Genomic DNA, 14,373 nt, shown 5'->3' with positions numbered 1-14,373 from the left:
CAACAAACCTAACCTCACTATCAAACCTGCAGACAAGAATGGTGCTGTTGTAGTCTGGCGCACTGATCTCTATCTTGCTGAGGCCAGTCGATAGCTCTCAGACACCACCTCCTATCAACCCTCCCACAGGGCCCCACCATCACCCATCAAGCCACCATCTCCAACACCATCTCTCATCTTATCGACTCTGGGCACCTCACCCCCCTCCCCGCCACAGCCACCAATCTCATTGTCTCCCATGCTCGCACCACCTGTTTCTACCTTCTACCTAAGATCCCATTGTCTCTGTTTGCTCTTGCCCCACAGAACTAGTTTCATCCTACCTTGACTCCATCTTTTCTCCCCTAGTTCAATCCCTCCCCATCTACATCCGCTATACCTTACACACCCTCCACCTCCTCAAAAACTTCAGATTACCTGAACCGGACCACCTCATCTTCACGATGGATGTCCAATCCCTTTAAACCTCCGTTCCCTACACAGAAGGCCTTAAAGCACTTCACTTTTTTCCTGGACTTCAGACCTGAGCAGTCACCTACCACCACCATCCTTCTCCGCCTGGCAGAATTTGTCCTCACCCTTAACAATTTTTCCTTTAACTCATCCCACTACCTCCAGTTTAAAGGAGTAACATGGGTCCCAGCTAGGCCTGCCTGTTTGTGGGTTTTGTGGAGCAAAACATGCTCCAAACGTACACAGGCAAGACCCCACCCCCAACTCTTCCTCTAAATGACTACATCAGGGTGGCCTCATGCAACCACAATGAGCTCATCAATTTCATCAATTTTGCGGCCAATTTCCACCGGACTTCAAACTCACCTGGTCCATCTCTGAGCACACTCTCCCCTTTCTGTATCTCTCGGTCTCATCTCAGGAGACAGACCCTCCACTGACATTTATTACAAACCCTCTAACTCCCACAACTACTTCGACTACACATCCTCACACCCTGTCCCCTGCAAGGACTCTATCCCCTTCTCTCAATTTCTCCATCTCCACTACATCTGCCCCCAAGATGAAGTCTTCCAGTCCAGAGAATCTGAAATGTCTGCCTTCTTCCACAAACGTGGCTTTCCCTCCACCACTATTAACTCGGCCCTCACCCACATCTCCTCCATTCCCCGCTCATCTGCCCTAGCCCCCCCACCCCTAGAAATAATAAACACAGAATCCACCTCGTCCTTACCTACCACCCCACCAGTCTCTGCATTATCCGCCGGAATTTCCGGTACTTACTAAAGGTCCCCTACCACCAGACACATTTTTCCTTCTCCTCCTCTCCCAGCCTTCCTCCATGTCTCCCCCATGCACTCTTCCCTCCCACCTTCCACTGTGATTGAAGGAGGTGTAATACCTACACCCACACCTCCTCCCTCACTACAGTCCAGGGTCCCAAACAGACCTTTCAGATGAAGCAACACTTCATCTGTACCTCCAAAGAAATCATTTATCGCATCCGATGCACCCTCTGTGGCCTTCTCTACATCGGAGAGACCAGTCACAGATTAGGAGATTGCTTCGTCCAGCACTTCCTCTCTGTCTGCAACAAAAGTGACCTTCCTGCAGCCAACCATTTCAATTCTGAGTCACACTCTCAAGCTCAAGTCTGTCCATGGCCTTTCACACTACCCCACCCTGACCACCCGCAGATGGGAGGAACAACACCTCATTTTTCATCTGGGCATGCCCAAGGGCATGAACATTGAATTCCCTGCATTCCACTTATCAGCTTGCCTTTTCCCCCCCCCCCCACCTTCCCCCCCCCCCACCACTTTAACTAGTTATTCCAGTTCCTTCTTTCCACTTAGCCTAGACTGCTCCCCCCCCCCCCTCCCCTTATCATCTCCCACCCTCACCTCTCCCCCTCCCTTTCGGGCATCTCTCATGTTCCCCCACACCTTGATGAAGGGCTCAAGCCTGAAACGTTGGTGATGTATCTTTACCTTTGCTACATAAAGGCACTGTTTGACCTGTTGAGTTTCTCCAGTATTTGTGTGTTTTTTCATTTAACCACAGTGTCAACAGAATCCTATGTTTTCCTTCATAAAAGACCCCTATCACTCTGGTCACAACCTCTTCTGATACCTAATTTCGAGCAGAAAGGTACAGAATACACAATATTATATCCTGTTTGTTTAGGATAAAAAAGATATGCAATTAAAGATTCAAATACTAATTTCTTAAGACATGAAGTCCTTTTATTGAGCATTACCACAATCTAAAGTTTTAAGACCGATCTAAACTTCGTGCTGTGTTGTTGGTTTCTGAGTTGTCGTCATTTGATATCTGCATGTTAAGTTTTTTTTTTCTAATGTTGTTGAATTGAAGGGGTTTTGACCATATGGGTCTTTCTTTTTATTCTTCTTCTGTAATTGTATCCTAAAATATAACTGTACAGTTTAATTTTATATAATTGTAAATTTCAATAAAAATATTAAGAGTATCCTTTTTGATATTATTTGCTATCCTCCTTTCAAAGTTAATCTTTTCCTTTCAAGCCTCTACTTCCTCAGGAGTTTGTGGAGGAGCTAGTGGAGTTGTTTAAGTGAACTGGTACGGACTTGAAGGGCCGACATGGCCTGTTTCCGTGCTGTAAACAGTTATATGGTTATGGTTATATGGTTAAGACTAAAAGCAAACATCTCTAGGATTTAGAACAGTTTCGAACAGCACTCAAGCTACTTAAACCTCCCTTTTGTGCATTAATCATGAGACCATTTCATGTCAGGCTTCCCCCTGGAGGTCGGCAACAAGAGCAGATTGAAAACTTAAAACTTACCTTTCAGAAAGCAGCTCTAAAAGGCTGCTCCAGCGTCACATTCATATCAAGACCCTCCAGTGCCGATGGAGGTGGGGCGACTGGTGCCATAGCACCACCCGTCATAAATATACGGCAGAGCAATGGCCATCTTCCCTATCCATAATCCCCCACACAGCTGGAACCGCCATTGCTCTGAGGCATTTTGAGCCGCAGAGAGTGGCCCCAAAGGCCAAAACGGCCAGGTGAGGCTTTCACAGCTTGCACCAGCTGTCCCCTGATGGCTCCCATTGGCTCCTGCTGCCCCAACGGCCCCCACTGCCTGACGGCTCCCTCCTGCCGTCCCTGCTTCGAGGGGGTCATTGGAGGGAGAGGGGTGAGTGTGGAGATGAGTCGCAGGCTGATGGCATTATCAGCCCGCCCCTAACCAACCGCTTGCAGCAGCTATACATTCAGATCAGGCAGAGGAGTGCTGCACTCCGCCGATTATCCTTCCCTGAGAAGGATTGGAATCGGCGCCTCGGAGCTGGCCACAGCGCATTCGGAAAGGTACATCTTTACCCATAAGGGCGAAGAACCTCCGCCTTTACAAATGAGTGTTTTCCCTGCTTGCAAGTGCCTATGGACTGCTCCAACAACACAAAAGTACTGACTGTGCAAATGCATGTCACTTTTATTTGCACTAGGATTATTGTGAATGTTTATTATCAATCTCTTTTCAGTGCCAACCGCTCAGTCCAAGAATCCGCCCTGCTCCAGCTCTCTCAACAGCCCTTAAGGCTAGAGCTGGATGAAGTCCTCACCCGGGAAGAGACATATAAGGCAATTGAACAACTGAAAAGTGGCAAAGCAGCAGGTATGGATGGAATCCCCCCCAGAGATCTGGAAGGCTGGTGGCAAAACACTGCATGCCAAACTGCATGAGTTTTTCAAGCTCTGCTGGGACCAAGGAAAGCTGCCTCAGGACCTTCGTGATCCCATCATCATCACCCTGTACAAAAACAAAGGCGAGAAATCAGACTGCTCAAACTACAGGGAAATCACGCTGCTCTCCATTGCAGGCAAAATCTTCGCTAGGATTCTCCTAAATAGAATAATACCTAGTGTCGCCGAAAATGTTCTCCCAGAATCACAGTGCGGCTTTCGCACAAACAGGAACTATTGACATGGTCTTTGCCCTCACCGCTCCAAGAAAAGTGCAGAGAACAAAACAAAGGACTCTACATCACCTTTGTTGACCTCACTAAAGCCTTCGACACCGTGAGTAGGAAAGGGCTTTGGCAAATACTAGGGCGCCTCAGATGCCCCCCAAAGTTCCTCAACATGGTTATCCAACTGCACGAAAACCAACAAGGTCGGGTCAGATACAGCAATGAGCTCTCTGAACCCTTCTCCAATAACAATGGCGTGAAGCAAGGCTGCGTTCTCACACCAACCCTCTTTTCAATCTTCTTCAGCATGATGCTGAAACAAGCCATGAAAGACCTCAACAATGAAGATGCTGTTTACACCCGGTACCGCACGGATGGCAGTCTCTTCAATCTGAGGCACCTGCAAGCTCACACCAAGACACAAGAGCAACTTATCCGTGAACTACTCTTTGCAGATGATGCCGCTTTAGTTGCCCATTCAGAGCCAGCTCTTCAGCACTTGACGTCCTGTTTTGCGGAAACTGCCAAAATGTTTGGCCTGGAAGTCAGCCTGAAGAAAACTGAGGTCCTCCATCAGCCAGCTCCCCACCATGATTACCAGCCCCCCCACATCTCCATCGGGCACACAAAACTCAAAACGGCCAACCAGTTTACCTATCTCGGCTGCACCATTTCATCGGATGCAAGGATCAACAACGAGATAGACAACAGACTCGCCAAGGCAAATAGCGCCTTTGGAAGACTACACAAAAGAGTCTGGAAAAAGAACCAACTGAAAAACCTCACAAAGATAAGCGTATAGAGAGCCGTTGTCATACCCACACTCCTGTTCGCCTCCGAATCATGGGTCCTCTACCGGCATCACCTACGGCTCCTAGAACGCTTCCACCAGCGTTGTCTCCGCTCCATCCTCAACATTCATTGGAGCGACTTCATCACCAACATCGAAGTACTTGAGATGGGAGAGGCTGACAGCATCGAATCCACACTGCTGAAGATCCAACTGCGCTGGGTAGGTCACGTCTCCAGAATGGAGGACCATTGCCTTCCCAAGATCGTGTAATATGGCGAGCTCTCCACTGGCCACCGAAACAGAGGTGCACCAAAGAAGAGGTACAAAGACTGCCTAAAGAAATCTCTTGGTGCCTGCCACATTGATCACCGCCAGTGGGCTGATATCGCCTCAAAGCATCTTGGCGCCTCACAGTTCGGCAGGCAGCAACCTCCTTTGTAGACCACAGAGCCCACCTCACTGACAAAAGACAAAGGAGGAAAAACCCAACACCCAACCCCAACCAACCAATTTTCCCTTGCAACCGCTGCAACCGTGTCTGTCTGTCCCACATCGGACTTGTCAGCCACAAATGAGCCTGCAGTTAACGTGGACATTACCCCTCCATTAATCTTCGTCCGCGAAGCCAAGCCATAGAAAAGTAGAAGAATATGTATTGTATCAAAGTATTTCAGTTAGTTCACTATTATGGCTTTCCATTGCAAGAATCTTTTTGCCTGCAGCGAGTAAGAATTTTGTACAATGTGCATGACAATAAACTCATTATTACCATTGTCAATTAAAGAAATAGCAGTGATGCCAGGTCTCCAGGAGCTTGTCAATCAAGCTCGAGGAATGCACTTTTGAATCAGAATCACAAAGAGATGAAGCTCAAAATCAAGCCCTTCACCCACTGATACGCAAACAATCAAGCATTTGTTTTTGCACTAATCACATCCTAGCATACTTTGTACTCCCCACATTCCTATTGGCTGCGAGAAGGTCCCAACCTGAAATGTTGACTATCCACTTCTTCCCATAGAACTGAGTCCCTCCAGTTTCTCACCTTTTGCTAGATTCCAGCATCTACTATTGCAGCACTTCTCTATAGTCTACTCCTTACTCACATGTGAGGGCCCATTTTCAGTGGCTAATTAACTGACCACATTTTGGAGATCTAGGAGGGAACTGGAGCACCCAGACTTCTCTGGTTTCTGTTAGCCCACTCCCCTTTCACCCTCATCCCTCTCTTCAGCTTTCCATCCTCTTCCCTCTGCATTTACAGAGATACCCCTCCCCTTATTTGCTGGTGTGCCCTCCTTCCCTCATCCACCTATTAGCTCCTGGCTGTGTGACTCTGCACCTCTCCCCATCATTTTGTTCAGGTGCCTGCCCACATTTTCTTCATATTTTGAAGATCTCAAGCTCGAAATGTTGGCTATATATCTTTATCTTTGCTATATATTAAAAATGTCCTTAGCCACAGGTGACGTGTCAGAGATTTGGAAGGTAGCTCATTTTGTTCCATTGCTTAAAAAATGGCTCAAAAAGTATGCCAGGAAATTACAGGTTGGTGACTCTGATGACAATAGTAGGTAAATTATTGGAGGGTGTCCTGAGAGATCAGATTTACAAGTATTTGGACAGCCAAGGGCTGATTAAGGATAGTTAACATGGCTTTGTGCGTAGTAGGTCATGTTTAACGACTCAGAGTTTTTCAAGGAGGTTACCAAGAAAGTAGATGAAGGAAAAGCTGTGGAGGTGAGTTCTGAAAGTTCAGACACTAAGAATCCAGGGAGAGGTTACAAACTGGATTTGCAATTGGCTGAATGGGAGAAAACAGAAGGTATTTTTATGCCGGGCCTCCGCCTCGAGGCCGGCTCCATCCGCGGAGAAAAATTTGAATTTACCTTTTTATGGAGCAGCCCTAAAAGGCTGCACCTGCGCTGCTTTTATGAAGACTGGTGCCTCGTAGTGTCCTCCGGAGCACACGGAGGTGAGGCAAGTGGTTCCGTAGCAACGCCCATTGCCATGAGATCCAACAACTGTACCAAACAACGGCCGTCTTCGTTACCCAGTCTTTTGTATCCCCCCATGGAGGGGTATGTGCCCACAGTGAATAAAACAGCTATTGCTGAGGGCTGAAATAATAGTTTTCTTGTACCTAATCTTTTTCCTCACCTCGTTTCCCCTTCATTTGACAATCTCTTTTGATTTGGAAAAGGCAGGTTGTGCAAGGTTACACTAACCATGGCCCACGACATTGGTAGAAACTTCCTTTGTACCTCTGACTCTAAAAGAGATGCACCTTCAGAAGTTAAACTGGAGGGTGCTGGGCAATGTTATTAAACAGAAAGACCAAGGGTACAAATACATAGTTCCCTGAAAGTGACCACACAGGTGGGCAAGTTAGTGAAGCTGGTGTATGGCATGCTTGCTCTCATCAGCCAAGGCACTTGGGAATTGGGATGTTATGTTACAGTTGTTCAAAATGTTGGTGACGTCACACCTACTGTATTGTGTGCAATTCTGGATGCTACATAACATGAAAGACGGGATTAAGCCAGAAATTATGCAGAAAAGTAGCAGCCAAATTCTTCTATAACCAATGAAGCCAGGTCAATTTAAAATTTCCAAGGCCATAATTATTTCATTGCTGTCTCGCAAGGCTGTGCTGACTTGGAATAAAAGTGTACAAAGGTACAGATCAGGCATCATCTTATTGGAAGATTAAACAAACTCAAAGGGCTGAATGGCCCACACTTCTATGTTATTCTGACAACTACTAGATGCACAATCAATTCACAGGTTTCATCACAGTCATTTATTATTTCCATTGAATTTAAGCAAAGTTAATTAGCCGATGGTTGTCAGCAAATATTTCTTCATTTTTAAAAAAATATGGGCACAATTCTACAAACCTAAATTCTAACGGTTTTTTAGCAGTGTCCAGAGTGTCCCATCATTTTGCCTATGAAACCTTGTTATCATTTCTTTAAGAAGTCTAGAATAATAATCATCTAAAGCTGGGGATTTCCTTTGTCCTTGTCTAAAACCTATATCTGTCGCACAGAATCATTATTTTGTTTGCTTTCCTCTGGGAAGGTTTGTTGCTTTGTTATTCTCTTGTGAGTACTTTCAGGAAATAACCATCCAGAATATTTATTATTTTATATTTATCCTCACCTTTGAAAATTTGAATATTTCATGCTTTTTTCCCCACTCATTCTCTTGGTGTGGATGCTGCGAGACCTGCTTAGTTCCTCTAGCATTTTTATCTTTTTACTACCATCACAGCAACTGCAGAGTTTAGTGTTTCATAACATTTACCAGTATTATTTGCCTCTGCATTAATTTTACCCGTCTGTGTCGCTGCCACCAATTTTTGATCCCATCCGTAAATCCTGGGTGGTTTGAGTCAGCAGGTGGCAACTTCCAGCTATAATTAAAGTGACCTTTAATGGCTAATTGGCAGAAGAACTTCAGAGATATTTTGTGATGCATCATGGTTCTTTTGCTACTTAGTTTCACTGTGGTGTATAAAGCATTAAACATTCAAGAACAGTGGTTCTCAACCTTTTTCTTTCCACTCACATACCACTTTAAGTGTTCCCAATGATATCAGTGCTCTGTGATTAGTAAGTGATTGCTTAATGAGGTATGTGAGTGGGAAGGAAAGGTTGAGAATCACTGCTCTAGACCCAATGGTTACTGAAATATTTTGCTTGAGAAAAATTGTCACTGGCCCATTTGCTTTGGAGTCATGAAATCGTGCACATAACAAGTCAATTAGGGACAATTAAAACAGTGGTTTCAAACTTTTTCTTTCCACCCACATCCCACCTTAAGTCTTCTTTCTTCTTTGGCTTGGCTTCGCAGACGAAGATTTATGGAGGGGTAATGTCCACGTCTGCTGCAGCCTCTTTGGTGACTGACAAGTCTGATGCGGAACAGGCAGGCACGGTTACAGCGGTTGCAAGGGAAAATTGGTTGGTTGGGGTTGGGTGTTGGGTTTTTCCTCCTTTGTCTTTTGTCAGTGAGGTGGGCTCTGCGGTCTTCTTCAAAGGAGGTTGCTGCCCGCCGAACTGTGAGGCGCCAAGATACACAGTTGGAGGCGATATCAGCCCACTGGCGGTGGTCAATGTGGCAGGCACCAAAAGATTTCTTTAGGCAGTCCTTGTACCTCTTGTTTGGTGCACCTCTGTCTCGGTGACCAGTGGAGAGCTCGCCATATAACACGATCTTGGGAAGGCAATGGTCCTCCATTCTGGAGACGTGACCCACCCAGCGCAGTTGGGTCTTCAGCAGCGTGGATTCGATGCTTGCGGACTCTGCCAGCTCGAGTACTTCGATGTTGGTGATGAAGTCATCACTGAGCACCTATGGCAAAGGGAATACTTAAAGTGATAGGTGAGTGGAATGAAAAAGGTTGAGAACCACTGTTCTAGAACCAAAAGGGCAATCTCCAGAGGATTTTATTTCTACCTGTTGAGCCTGTCTAAAGGAAGAGCAACAGCAGAGCAAAGGAACAACAGTTCTGCAGCTGCACAGAAAATAAATATACAGAGATGTGCTGGTCAGAATCATAACCCTCCGAACTAAGTTTCGTAGGTACAGGAGTTGAGAACCACATTTCTTAAGATGCAAGAGGTGGATGCAGGTGGGACAGTAAAATAGAAACAAACTGAGAAGGATAGGGGGAGAAGACAATGGGATAAGAAAGATAGTTTTATCTTTATCTGATAGGAGAAGAAAGGAAAGGGGGTGGGGAATTGGTGGAAGGGAGACTGATGAGAAAAGGAAAAGGTTAACGGAAATTAGAGGTCGATATTGATGCCGTCTTGTTGGAGAATGATGAGAAGCAAGATAAGGTAATGTTCCTCCGATTTGCAATTAAACTAAATTTGACAATACATGAGGACATGGACATGCATGTCAGTACGGCATTGTAGTGTGGAATTAAATTGGTTGGCCACTGGGAAGTCTTTGTTCTTGCAGCAGACAGCGGGAAGGTGCTCAACGAAATGATCTTGTAGTCTGCTTCCAATCCACCTGATGGAGAGGAGGCCACAATAGAAGGACTGGATGCAGTAAATGTTCCCTACTCTTTGGAGCTTGGAGTAATGGTGAGGGAGGAGGTGCAAGTGCAAGAGTAGCAATATTTGCGGTCATAGAGATGGGGTCAAAGTGGGAAATTAGTGGGAATGGATGAGTGGACAAGGGAAGTCACAGAGGGACTGAGACACTTGCTCTTACACCTCCCTCCCTCATCAACATTTGGGGCCCCAAACAGTCCTTTGAAGTGAAGCAACATTTTACCTGTGAATCTGTAGGGGTTATTTACTTCATCTAATGCTCCTGGTTCACCCTCCTCTATATAGGAGAGATTGGAGGTGGGTTGAGAGGTGATATGGTAACAATCACTTCAAAATGCTTGCGAATAAAAATACAGCTTCAGCCTGGATTTAAGAGTTAAATGAAGGGGCTGATTTGATGGAGGGAGGAATGTTGTTTCACAATTTGGGACTGCAATAGCGAAGGCACAGTCTCCCCAGAGTTTGCGATTTAAGCACGGAACAACCAAGTCCCCTAAATTGGCCAATCTGAGTTGTCGTGGAGAAGGGAGTTAGGAGGTCAGTGATGTAGGAGGGGGCTAGTTCATTAATAGCTTTGTAAACAAACTGGAGAACTTTAAAATTTATTCTGTGCCATACTGGCAGCCAGTGAAGGGAGGCAAGAATAGGGGTCAAATGGTCCCTTTTCTTGGCTCCTGTCAGGACCATTATGAACCAGTTGCTGATAATGACGACTGACTAATTCCCATATATAGAGTTAGAGTAGACTAAAGGGGAGAAAATGAGGGTGTCGATAAGTTTCTCGAAGGTCTTTCAGAGACAGGAATAATTTCTTTTTGGCAATACCCTTAATACCTTTACAAAACTGTGTGTGTGTTTTTTCCAGATTGACAAGTGTCATTCACAACACTTCTCTACCATGCTTACTGGATGAATTCTTGTTTCTAGGTAAATATGTTCATTCCAATAATTGCATGGATGACACAGAATGATATAATGTGGAAACAAGCCCTTTAACACAACTTGTCACGCCAACCAGAATGCCTCACCCACACAAGTCCTACCTGCCTCTATTGGGACAGTATCCCTCTAAGCCAGTTATATCCATATCTCATTTTAGGTGCAAAAGAAAAAGGTGAACATAGAATTAGAACACTAATGTGGCTCTTTGCAAGGCCTGGACCAGTTTTGTATGGAACTTCCTGCTGCAATTATCTATTGGAAGATCATAGCGGAAATGGGAAGAGGATTCCATTGTGATGAGCAGTGTGGCCTGAGGACATCACAGAGAGCTATAAGTGGCAATCTGGAGGAAATCGCTAACAATGGAAGATTTAAAAAAGGAGTCTATTTTGAAGAAGATGACTTCCACAGACAACCTGACAGCAGTCCGGGTAAAACTAGCACTTTTCAGTGGTGCTGAGGCAGGTCAAGATGTAATTCAGTACGCACAGACCACAAAGCTCACAGACGATACACAGTACAACTTTCAACAAATAATCCCTCGCAAACTCAGGATACAGGCCTCAGCACTCACTCTGCAACTGGATCCTTGACTTCCTGTCTATCAGTAAAGACTGTAGAAGTATCTCTGCGATTATACTCAACACTGGCACTCCTCAAGGACGTAGTCCATTTACTACTAACTCCCTCTACACCTACGACTGTACAGTTAAATACCATTCCATCTCAATCTTCAAATTTGCCAAAGACACCACAATCAAGGGCCAGATATCAAATAATGATGAGATGTGATGCAGAAAAGAGACTGAAAGTCCAGTGGCATGGTGCCAAGGTAACAACTTCTCTCTCAATGTCAATTGGATGTAGGAGATGATAACTGACTTCAGGAGAGGGATCAGAGACTACACCTCTGTCAACATTAATGGTGTTGAAAGAGTAGATAGCTTCATGTTCATGGGAATAAATATCTCCAATGACCTGAACTGGGATGCGTGCATCAACGCAATGTTCAAGAATGCATACCCACATCTCTACTTTGTTAGGCATGTGACCCATCCCTCAACAACTTCTGCAGGTACACCATCTAAAGCATACTTCCTAATGCATCACTGATGCTCTACTCAAGATTGGAAGAAACTGCAGAAGGTAGTGAATGCAGCTCAGAACATAAAAACTTCCCACCCCGTCATGGACTCCATCTCCCACTGTTTCAGAAAGATCCATTATAAACAGTAGACATAGTGATTAGTGCAATGCCTTTACATTGCCTACATTCAGGACTGGGGTTCAGATCAGCTGCTGTCTATCAGGTGTTTGTATGTTTTGCATGGTTTTTCACTGTGGGCTCAGGTTCCCTCCCACCATTAGAAACATATTAGTGGGGTAGGTAAATTGGGCGGCATGGACTCGTGAGCTGAAATGGCCTTTTACAGTGCTGTATATCTAAATTTAATAAAGTTCATAAATTTAAGAAGCACGACTTGTCCAAAAATTTTCTAAACTAGGGCAAGCCCAAAACATATGCATAAATTAAGCCTCAAAATTTTTTAATTTATCACCAAGTGGATCATTATCAGAATAAAAGCGAAATAGTTTGGCCTTTGAAAAATGTGCTCTATGCACCACGTTGAATTGCAGCAAACAATGTTGTGCACAGAAAGAGGGTCATATTAGAACCATGCCCCTCAATTGCTTTATTTGGTTTTTCTCAAGAAGAAATAGTATTGGCTTCATCTCAGAATTTTAGTTCTTACCTCATTGATAGCTTGATGTGCAACTTTGATGAAATGGAAAGACAGCTCTCCACCATTGACATACTCAACCATTGACATACTCAATGGTTACAGGAGGTCATGTTCTTCCCAGGTTTAGAAAAAAAAAATCAGACATAATGTTAAAGTTGTAAAGGTGAACTTCTATAAGATGTTGGGCCCATTCATTGAGTATTACCATAATTTAACGAATTAGGGTGTTTGGATGCTCCTGAACAGCACTGTCTGGTCTCCAAATGTTGTCCATCGTTTCCTATGCATATGAGATATGCGTCGGCCTTGCTTAGAGGGGTTTGAATAATTGTGGGGAAGAGGGGGGTTTCTAGTCATGACCTAACTGTCGACGGGAGAGGGGGTGCTTGGGGTGTAGGTTAATTGGGTGTAAGTTGGGCAGCATTGGGCTCGTGGGCAGAAATGGCCTGTTAATGTGTTGTTTAAAATACCTTGGTGAAACTCTTTCCTTCCTCCCATCGGGGAGAAGGCTTAAGAGTGTGAAAGTGCGCACCAACAGGCTTAAAGACAGTTTCTTCCCTTCACCCATCAGGCTCCTGAATGAATCCCACGACAATGCTTTCACAATGTCCTTGCTTTGTGTCAATTGATCATCTTTTTCATTGTAATCAGATACTCTGTAAATTGTGCTCCATACTCAGCTATAATGTAGTATTATGGTCTGTCAGTCTGGTTAAGTGACAATAAGCTTAAGCTTATTTTATAAATGTTTTAATATACTTTCCATGCAGTTTTACATCACTGCTCCATGCATGTGCCATCCATCCACACAGACCACAAATTTCAAGGTTCCTGAATTACTACCATGTGTAACATATGAGATCTATTTATTTCTGCGCAATTCTATTGCATGGTGTTCAAACTCATTATGTTCGGCAGCCATTATTTTCAAATTACTGATACTGTATTAAATTCAGTTATCAAATGCTTTGCTATTACTGATTAAAAATAGGGTATTTTGGAGTATAAAGTTGGTTTGTCAGAATTTGTAAATTAAAAAAAAACATTTTATCCTTTTATGTTTCAGATTTCTTGCACTGGCAGAGAGAAAAAAATCATCTCAGGCAGTTAACAACATAAGAGTTCCAAGAAATATTAAGTACTCAGAGGAGTTAATCTGTGTCATTTCATCCCATTGATGTGCACCAGTGGGTGTTGGATGTTTAAGGTGGGCTTCTTTTATTGCAGTTCACTGCTGTTGAGACTAGTTTACTTTGAACCTTTTTTTAAAATCTTTACTGGTTGTATTGACTTGTCGCAAATAGTAATAAACTGTCAAATTCTCTGCAAGCAGCCAGGGATTAATTGAGGCACAGTATTACAAGGAGTTTCCTAAAACTGTTCTTTTTGTGAACTGGTCATTCATGTCATTGTAGAGTGTGGGACCTTGCTGTGAACAGGATGGCTGTGCATTCACCTACATAGCTAAGAATGAATGTCAGATGAAATTCTGAAGAAGTCCATAGAGATGTGACAAGGCACAATTCCCCCCCCCCCCCACCCCCCCAGCAATATATTGAAACAGGAGACGAAATTAATTCACAGCCTATTTTTTAAACCCAAGGAGGAAAGAACAAATCCTGCAAAATCCTGGCACATTTCCTGATGTATGCAATGAAACTGGTTACATGGTGTGTGATTCGAGTGATTATTTTAAGTTTATTGTTGCACTAACTATTGTGTTGATCATTCTCATAAGACTAAATGCAATTTTAAATTTGTTGTAAAGCAGCATAGAGTGTGGGGAACTCAGGTGGAAAAACACCACAATCTCACCAGGGAATGTCATACAAAGGCACAGATTTAAAGTAGATCTGCCACACAGATAGTTTGAAATATGCTCCCTCGTCTTCCTACTCCAAGAAATTCA

This window comes from Narcine bancroftii, chromosome 1 (assembly GCF_036971445.1).
Source record: "Narcine bancroftii isolate sNarBan1 chromosome 1, sNarBan1.hap1, whole genome shotgun sequence".
In the NCBI taxonomy this organism is placed as follows: Eukaryota; Metazoa; Chordata; class Chondrichthyes; order Torpediniformes; family Narcinidae; genus Narcine; species Narcine bancroftii.
This window is presented reverse-complemented; position numbering follows the sequence as displayed.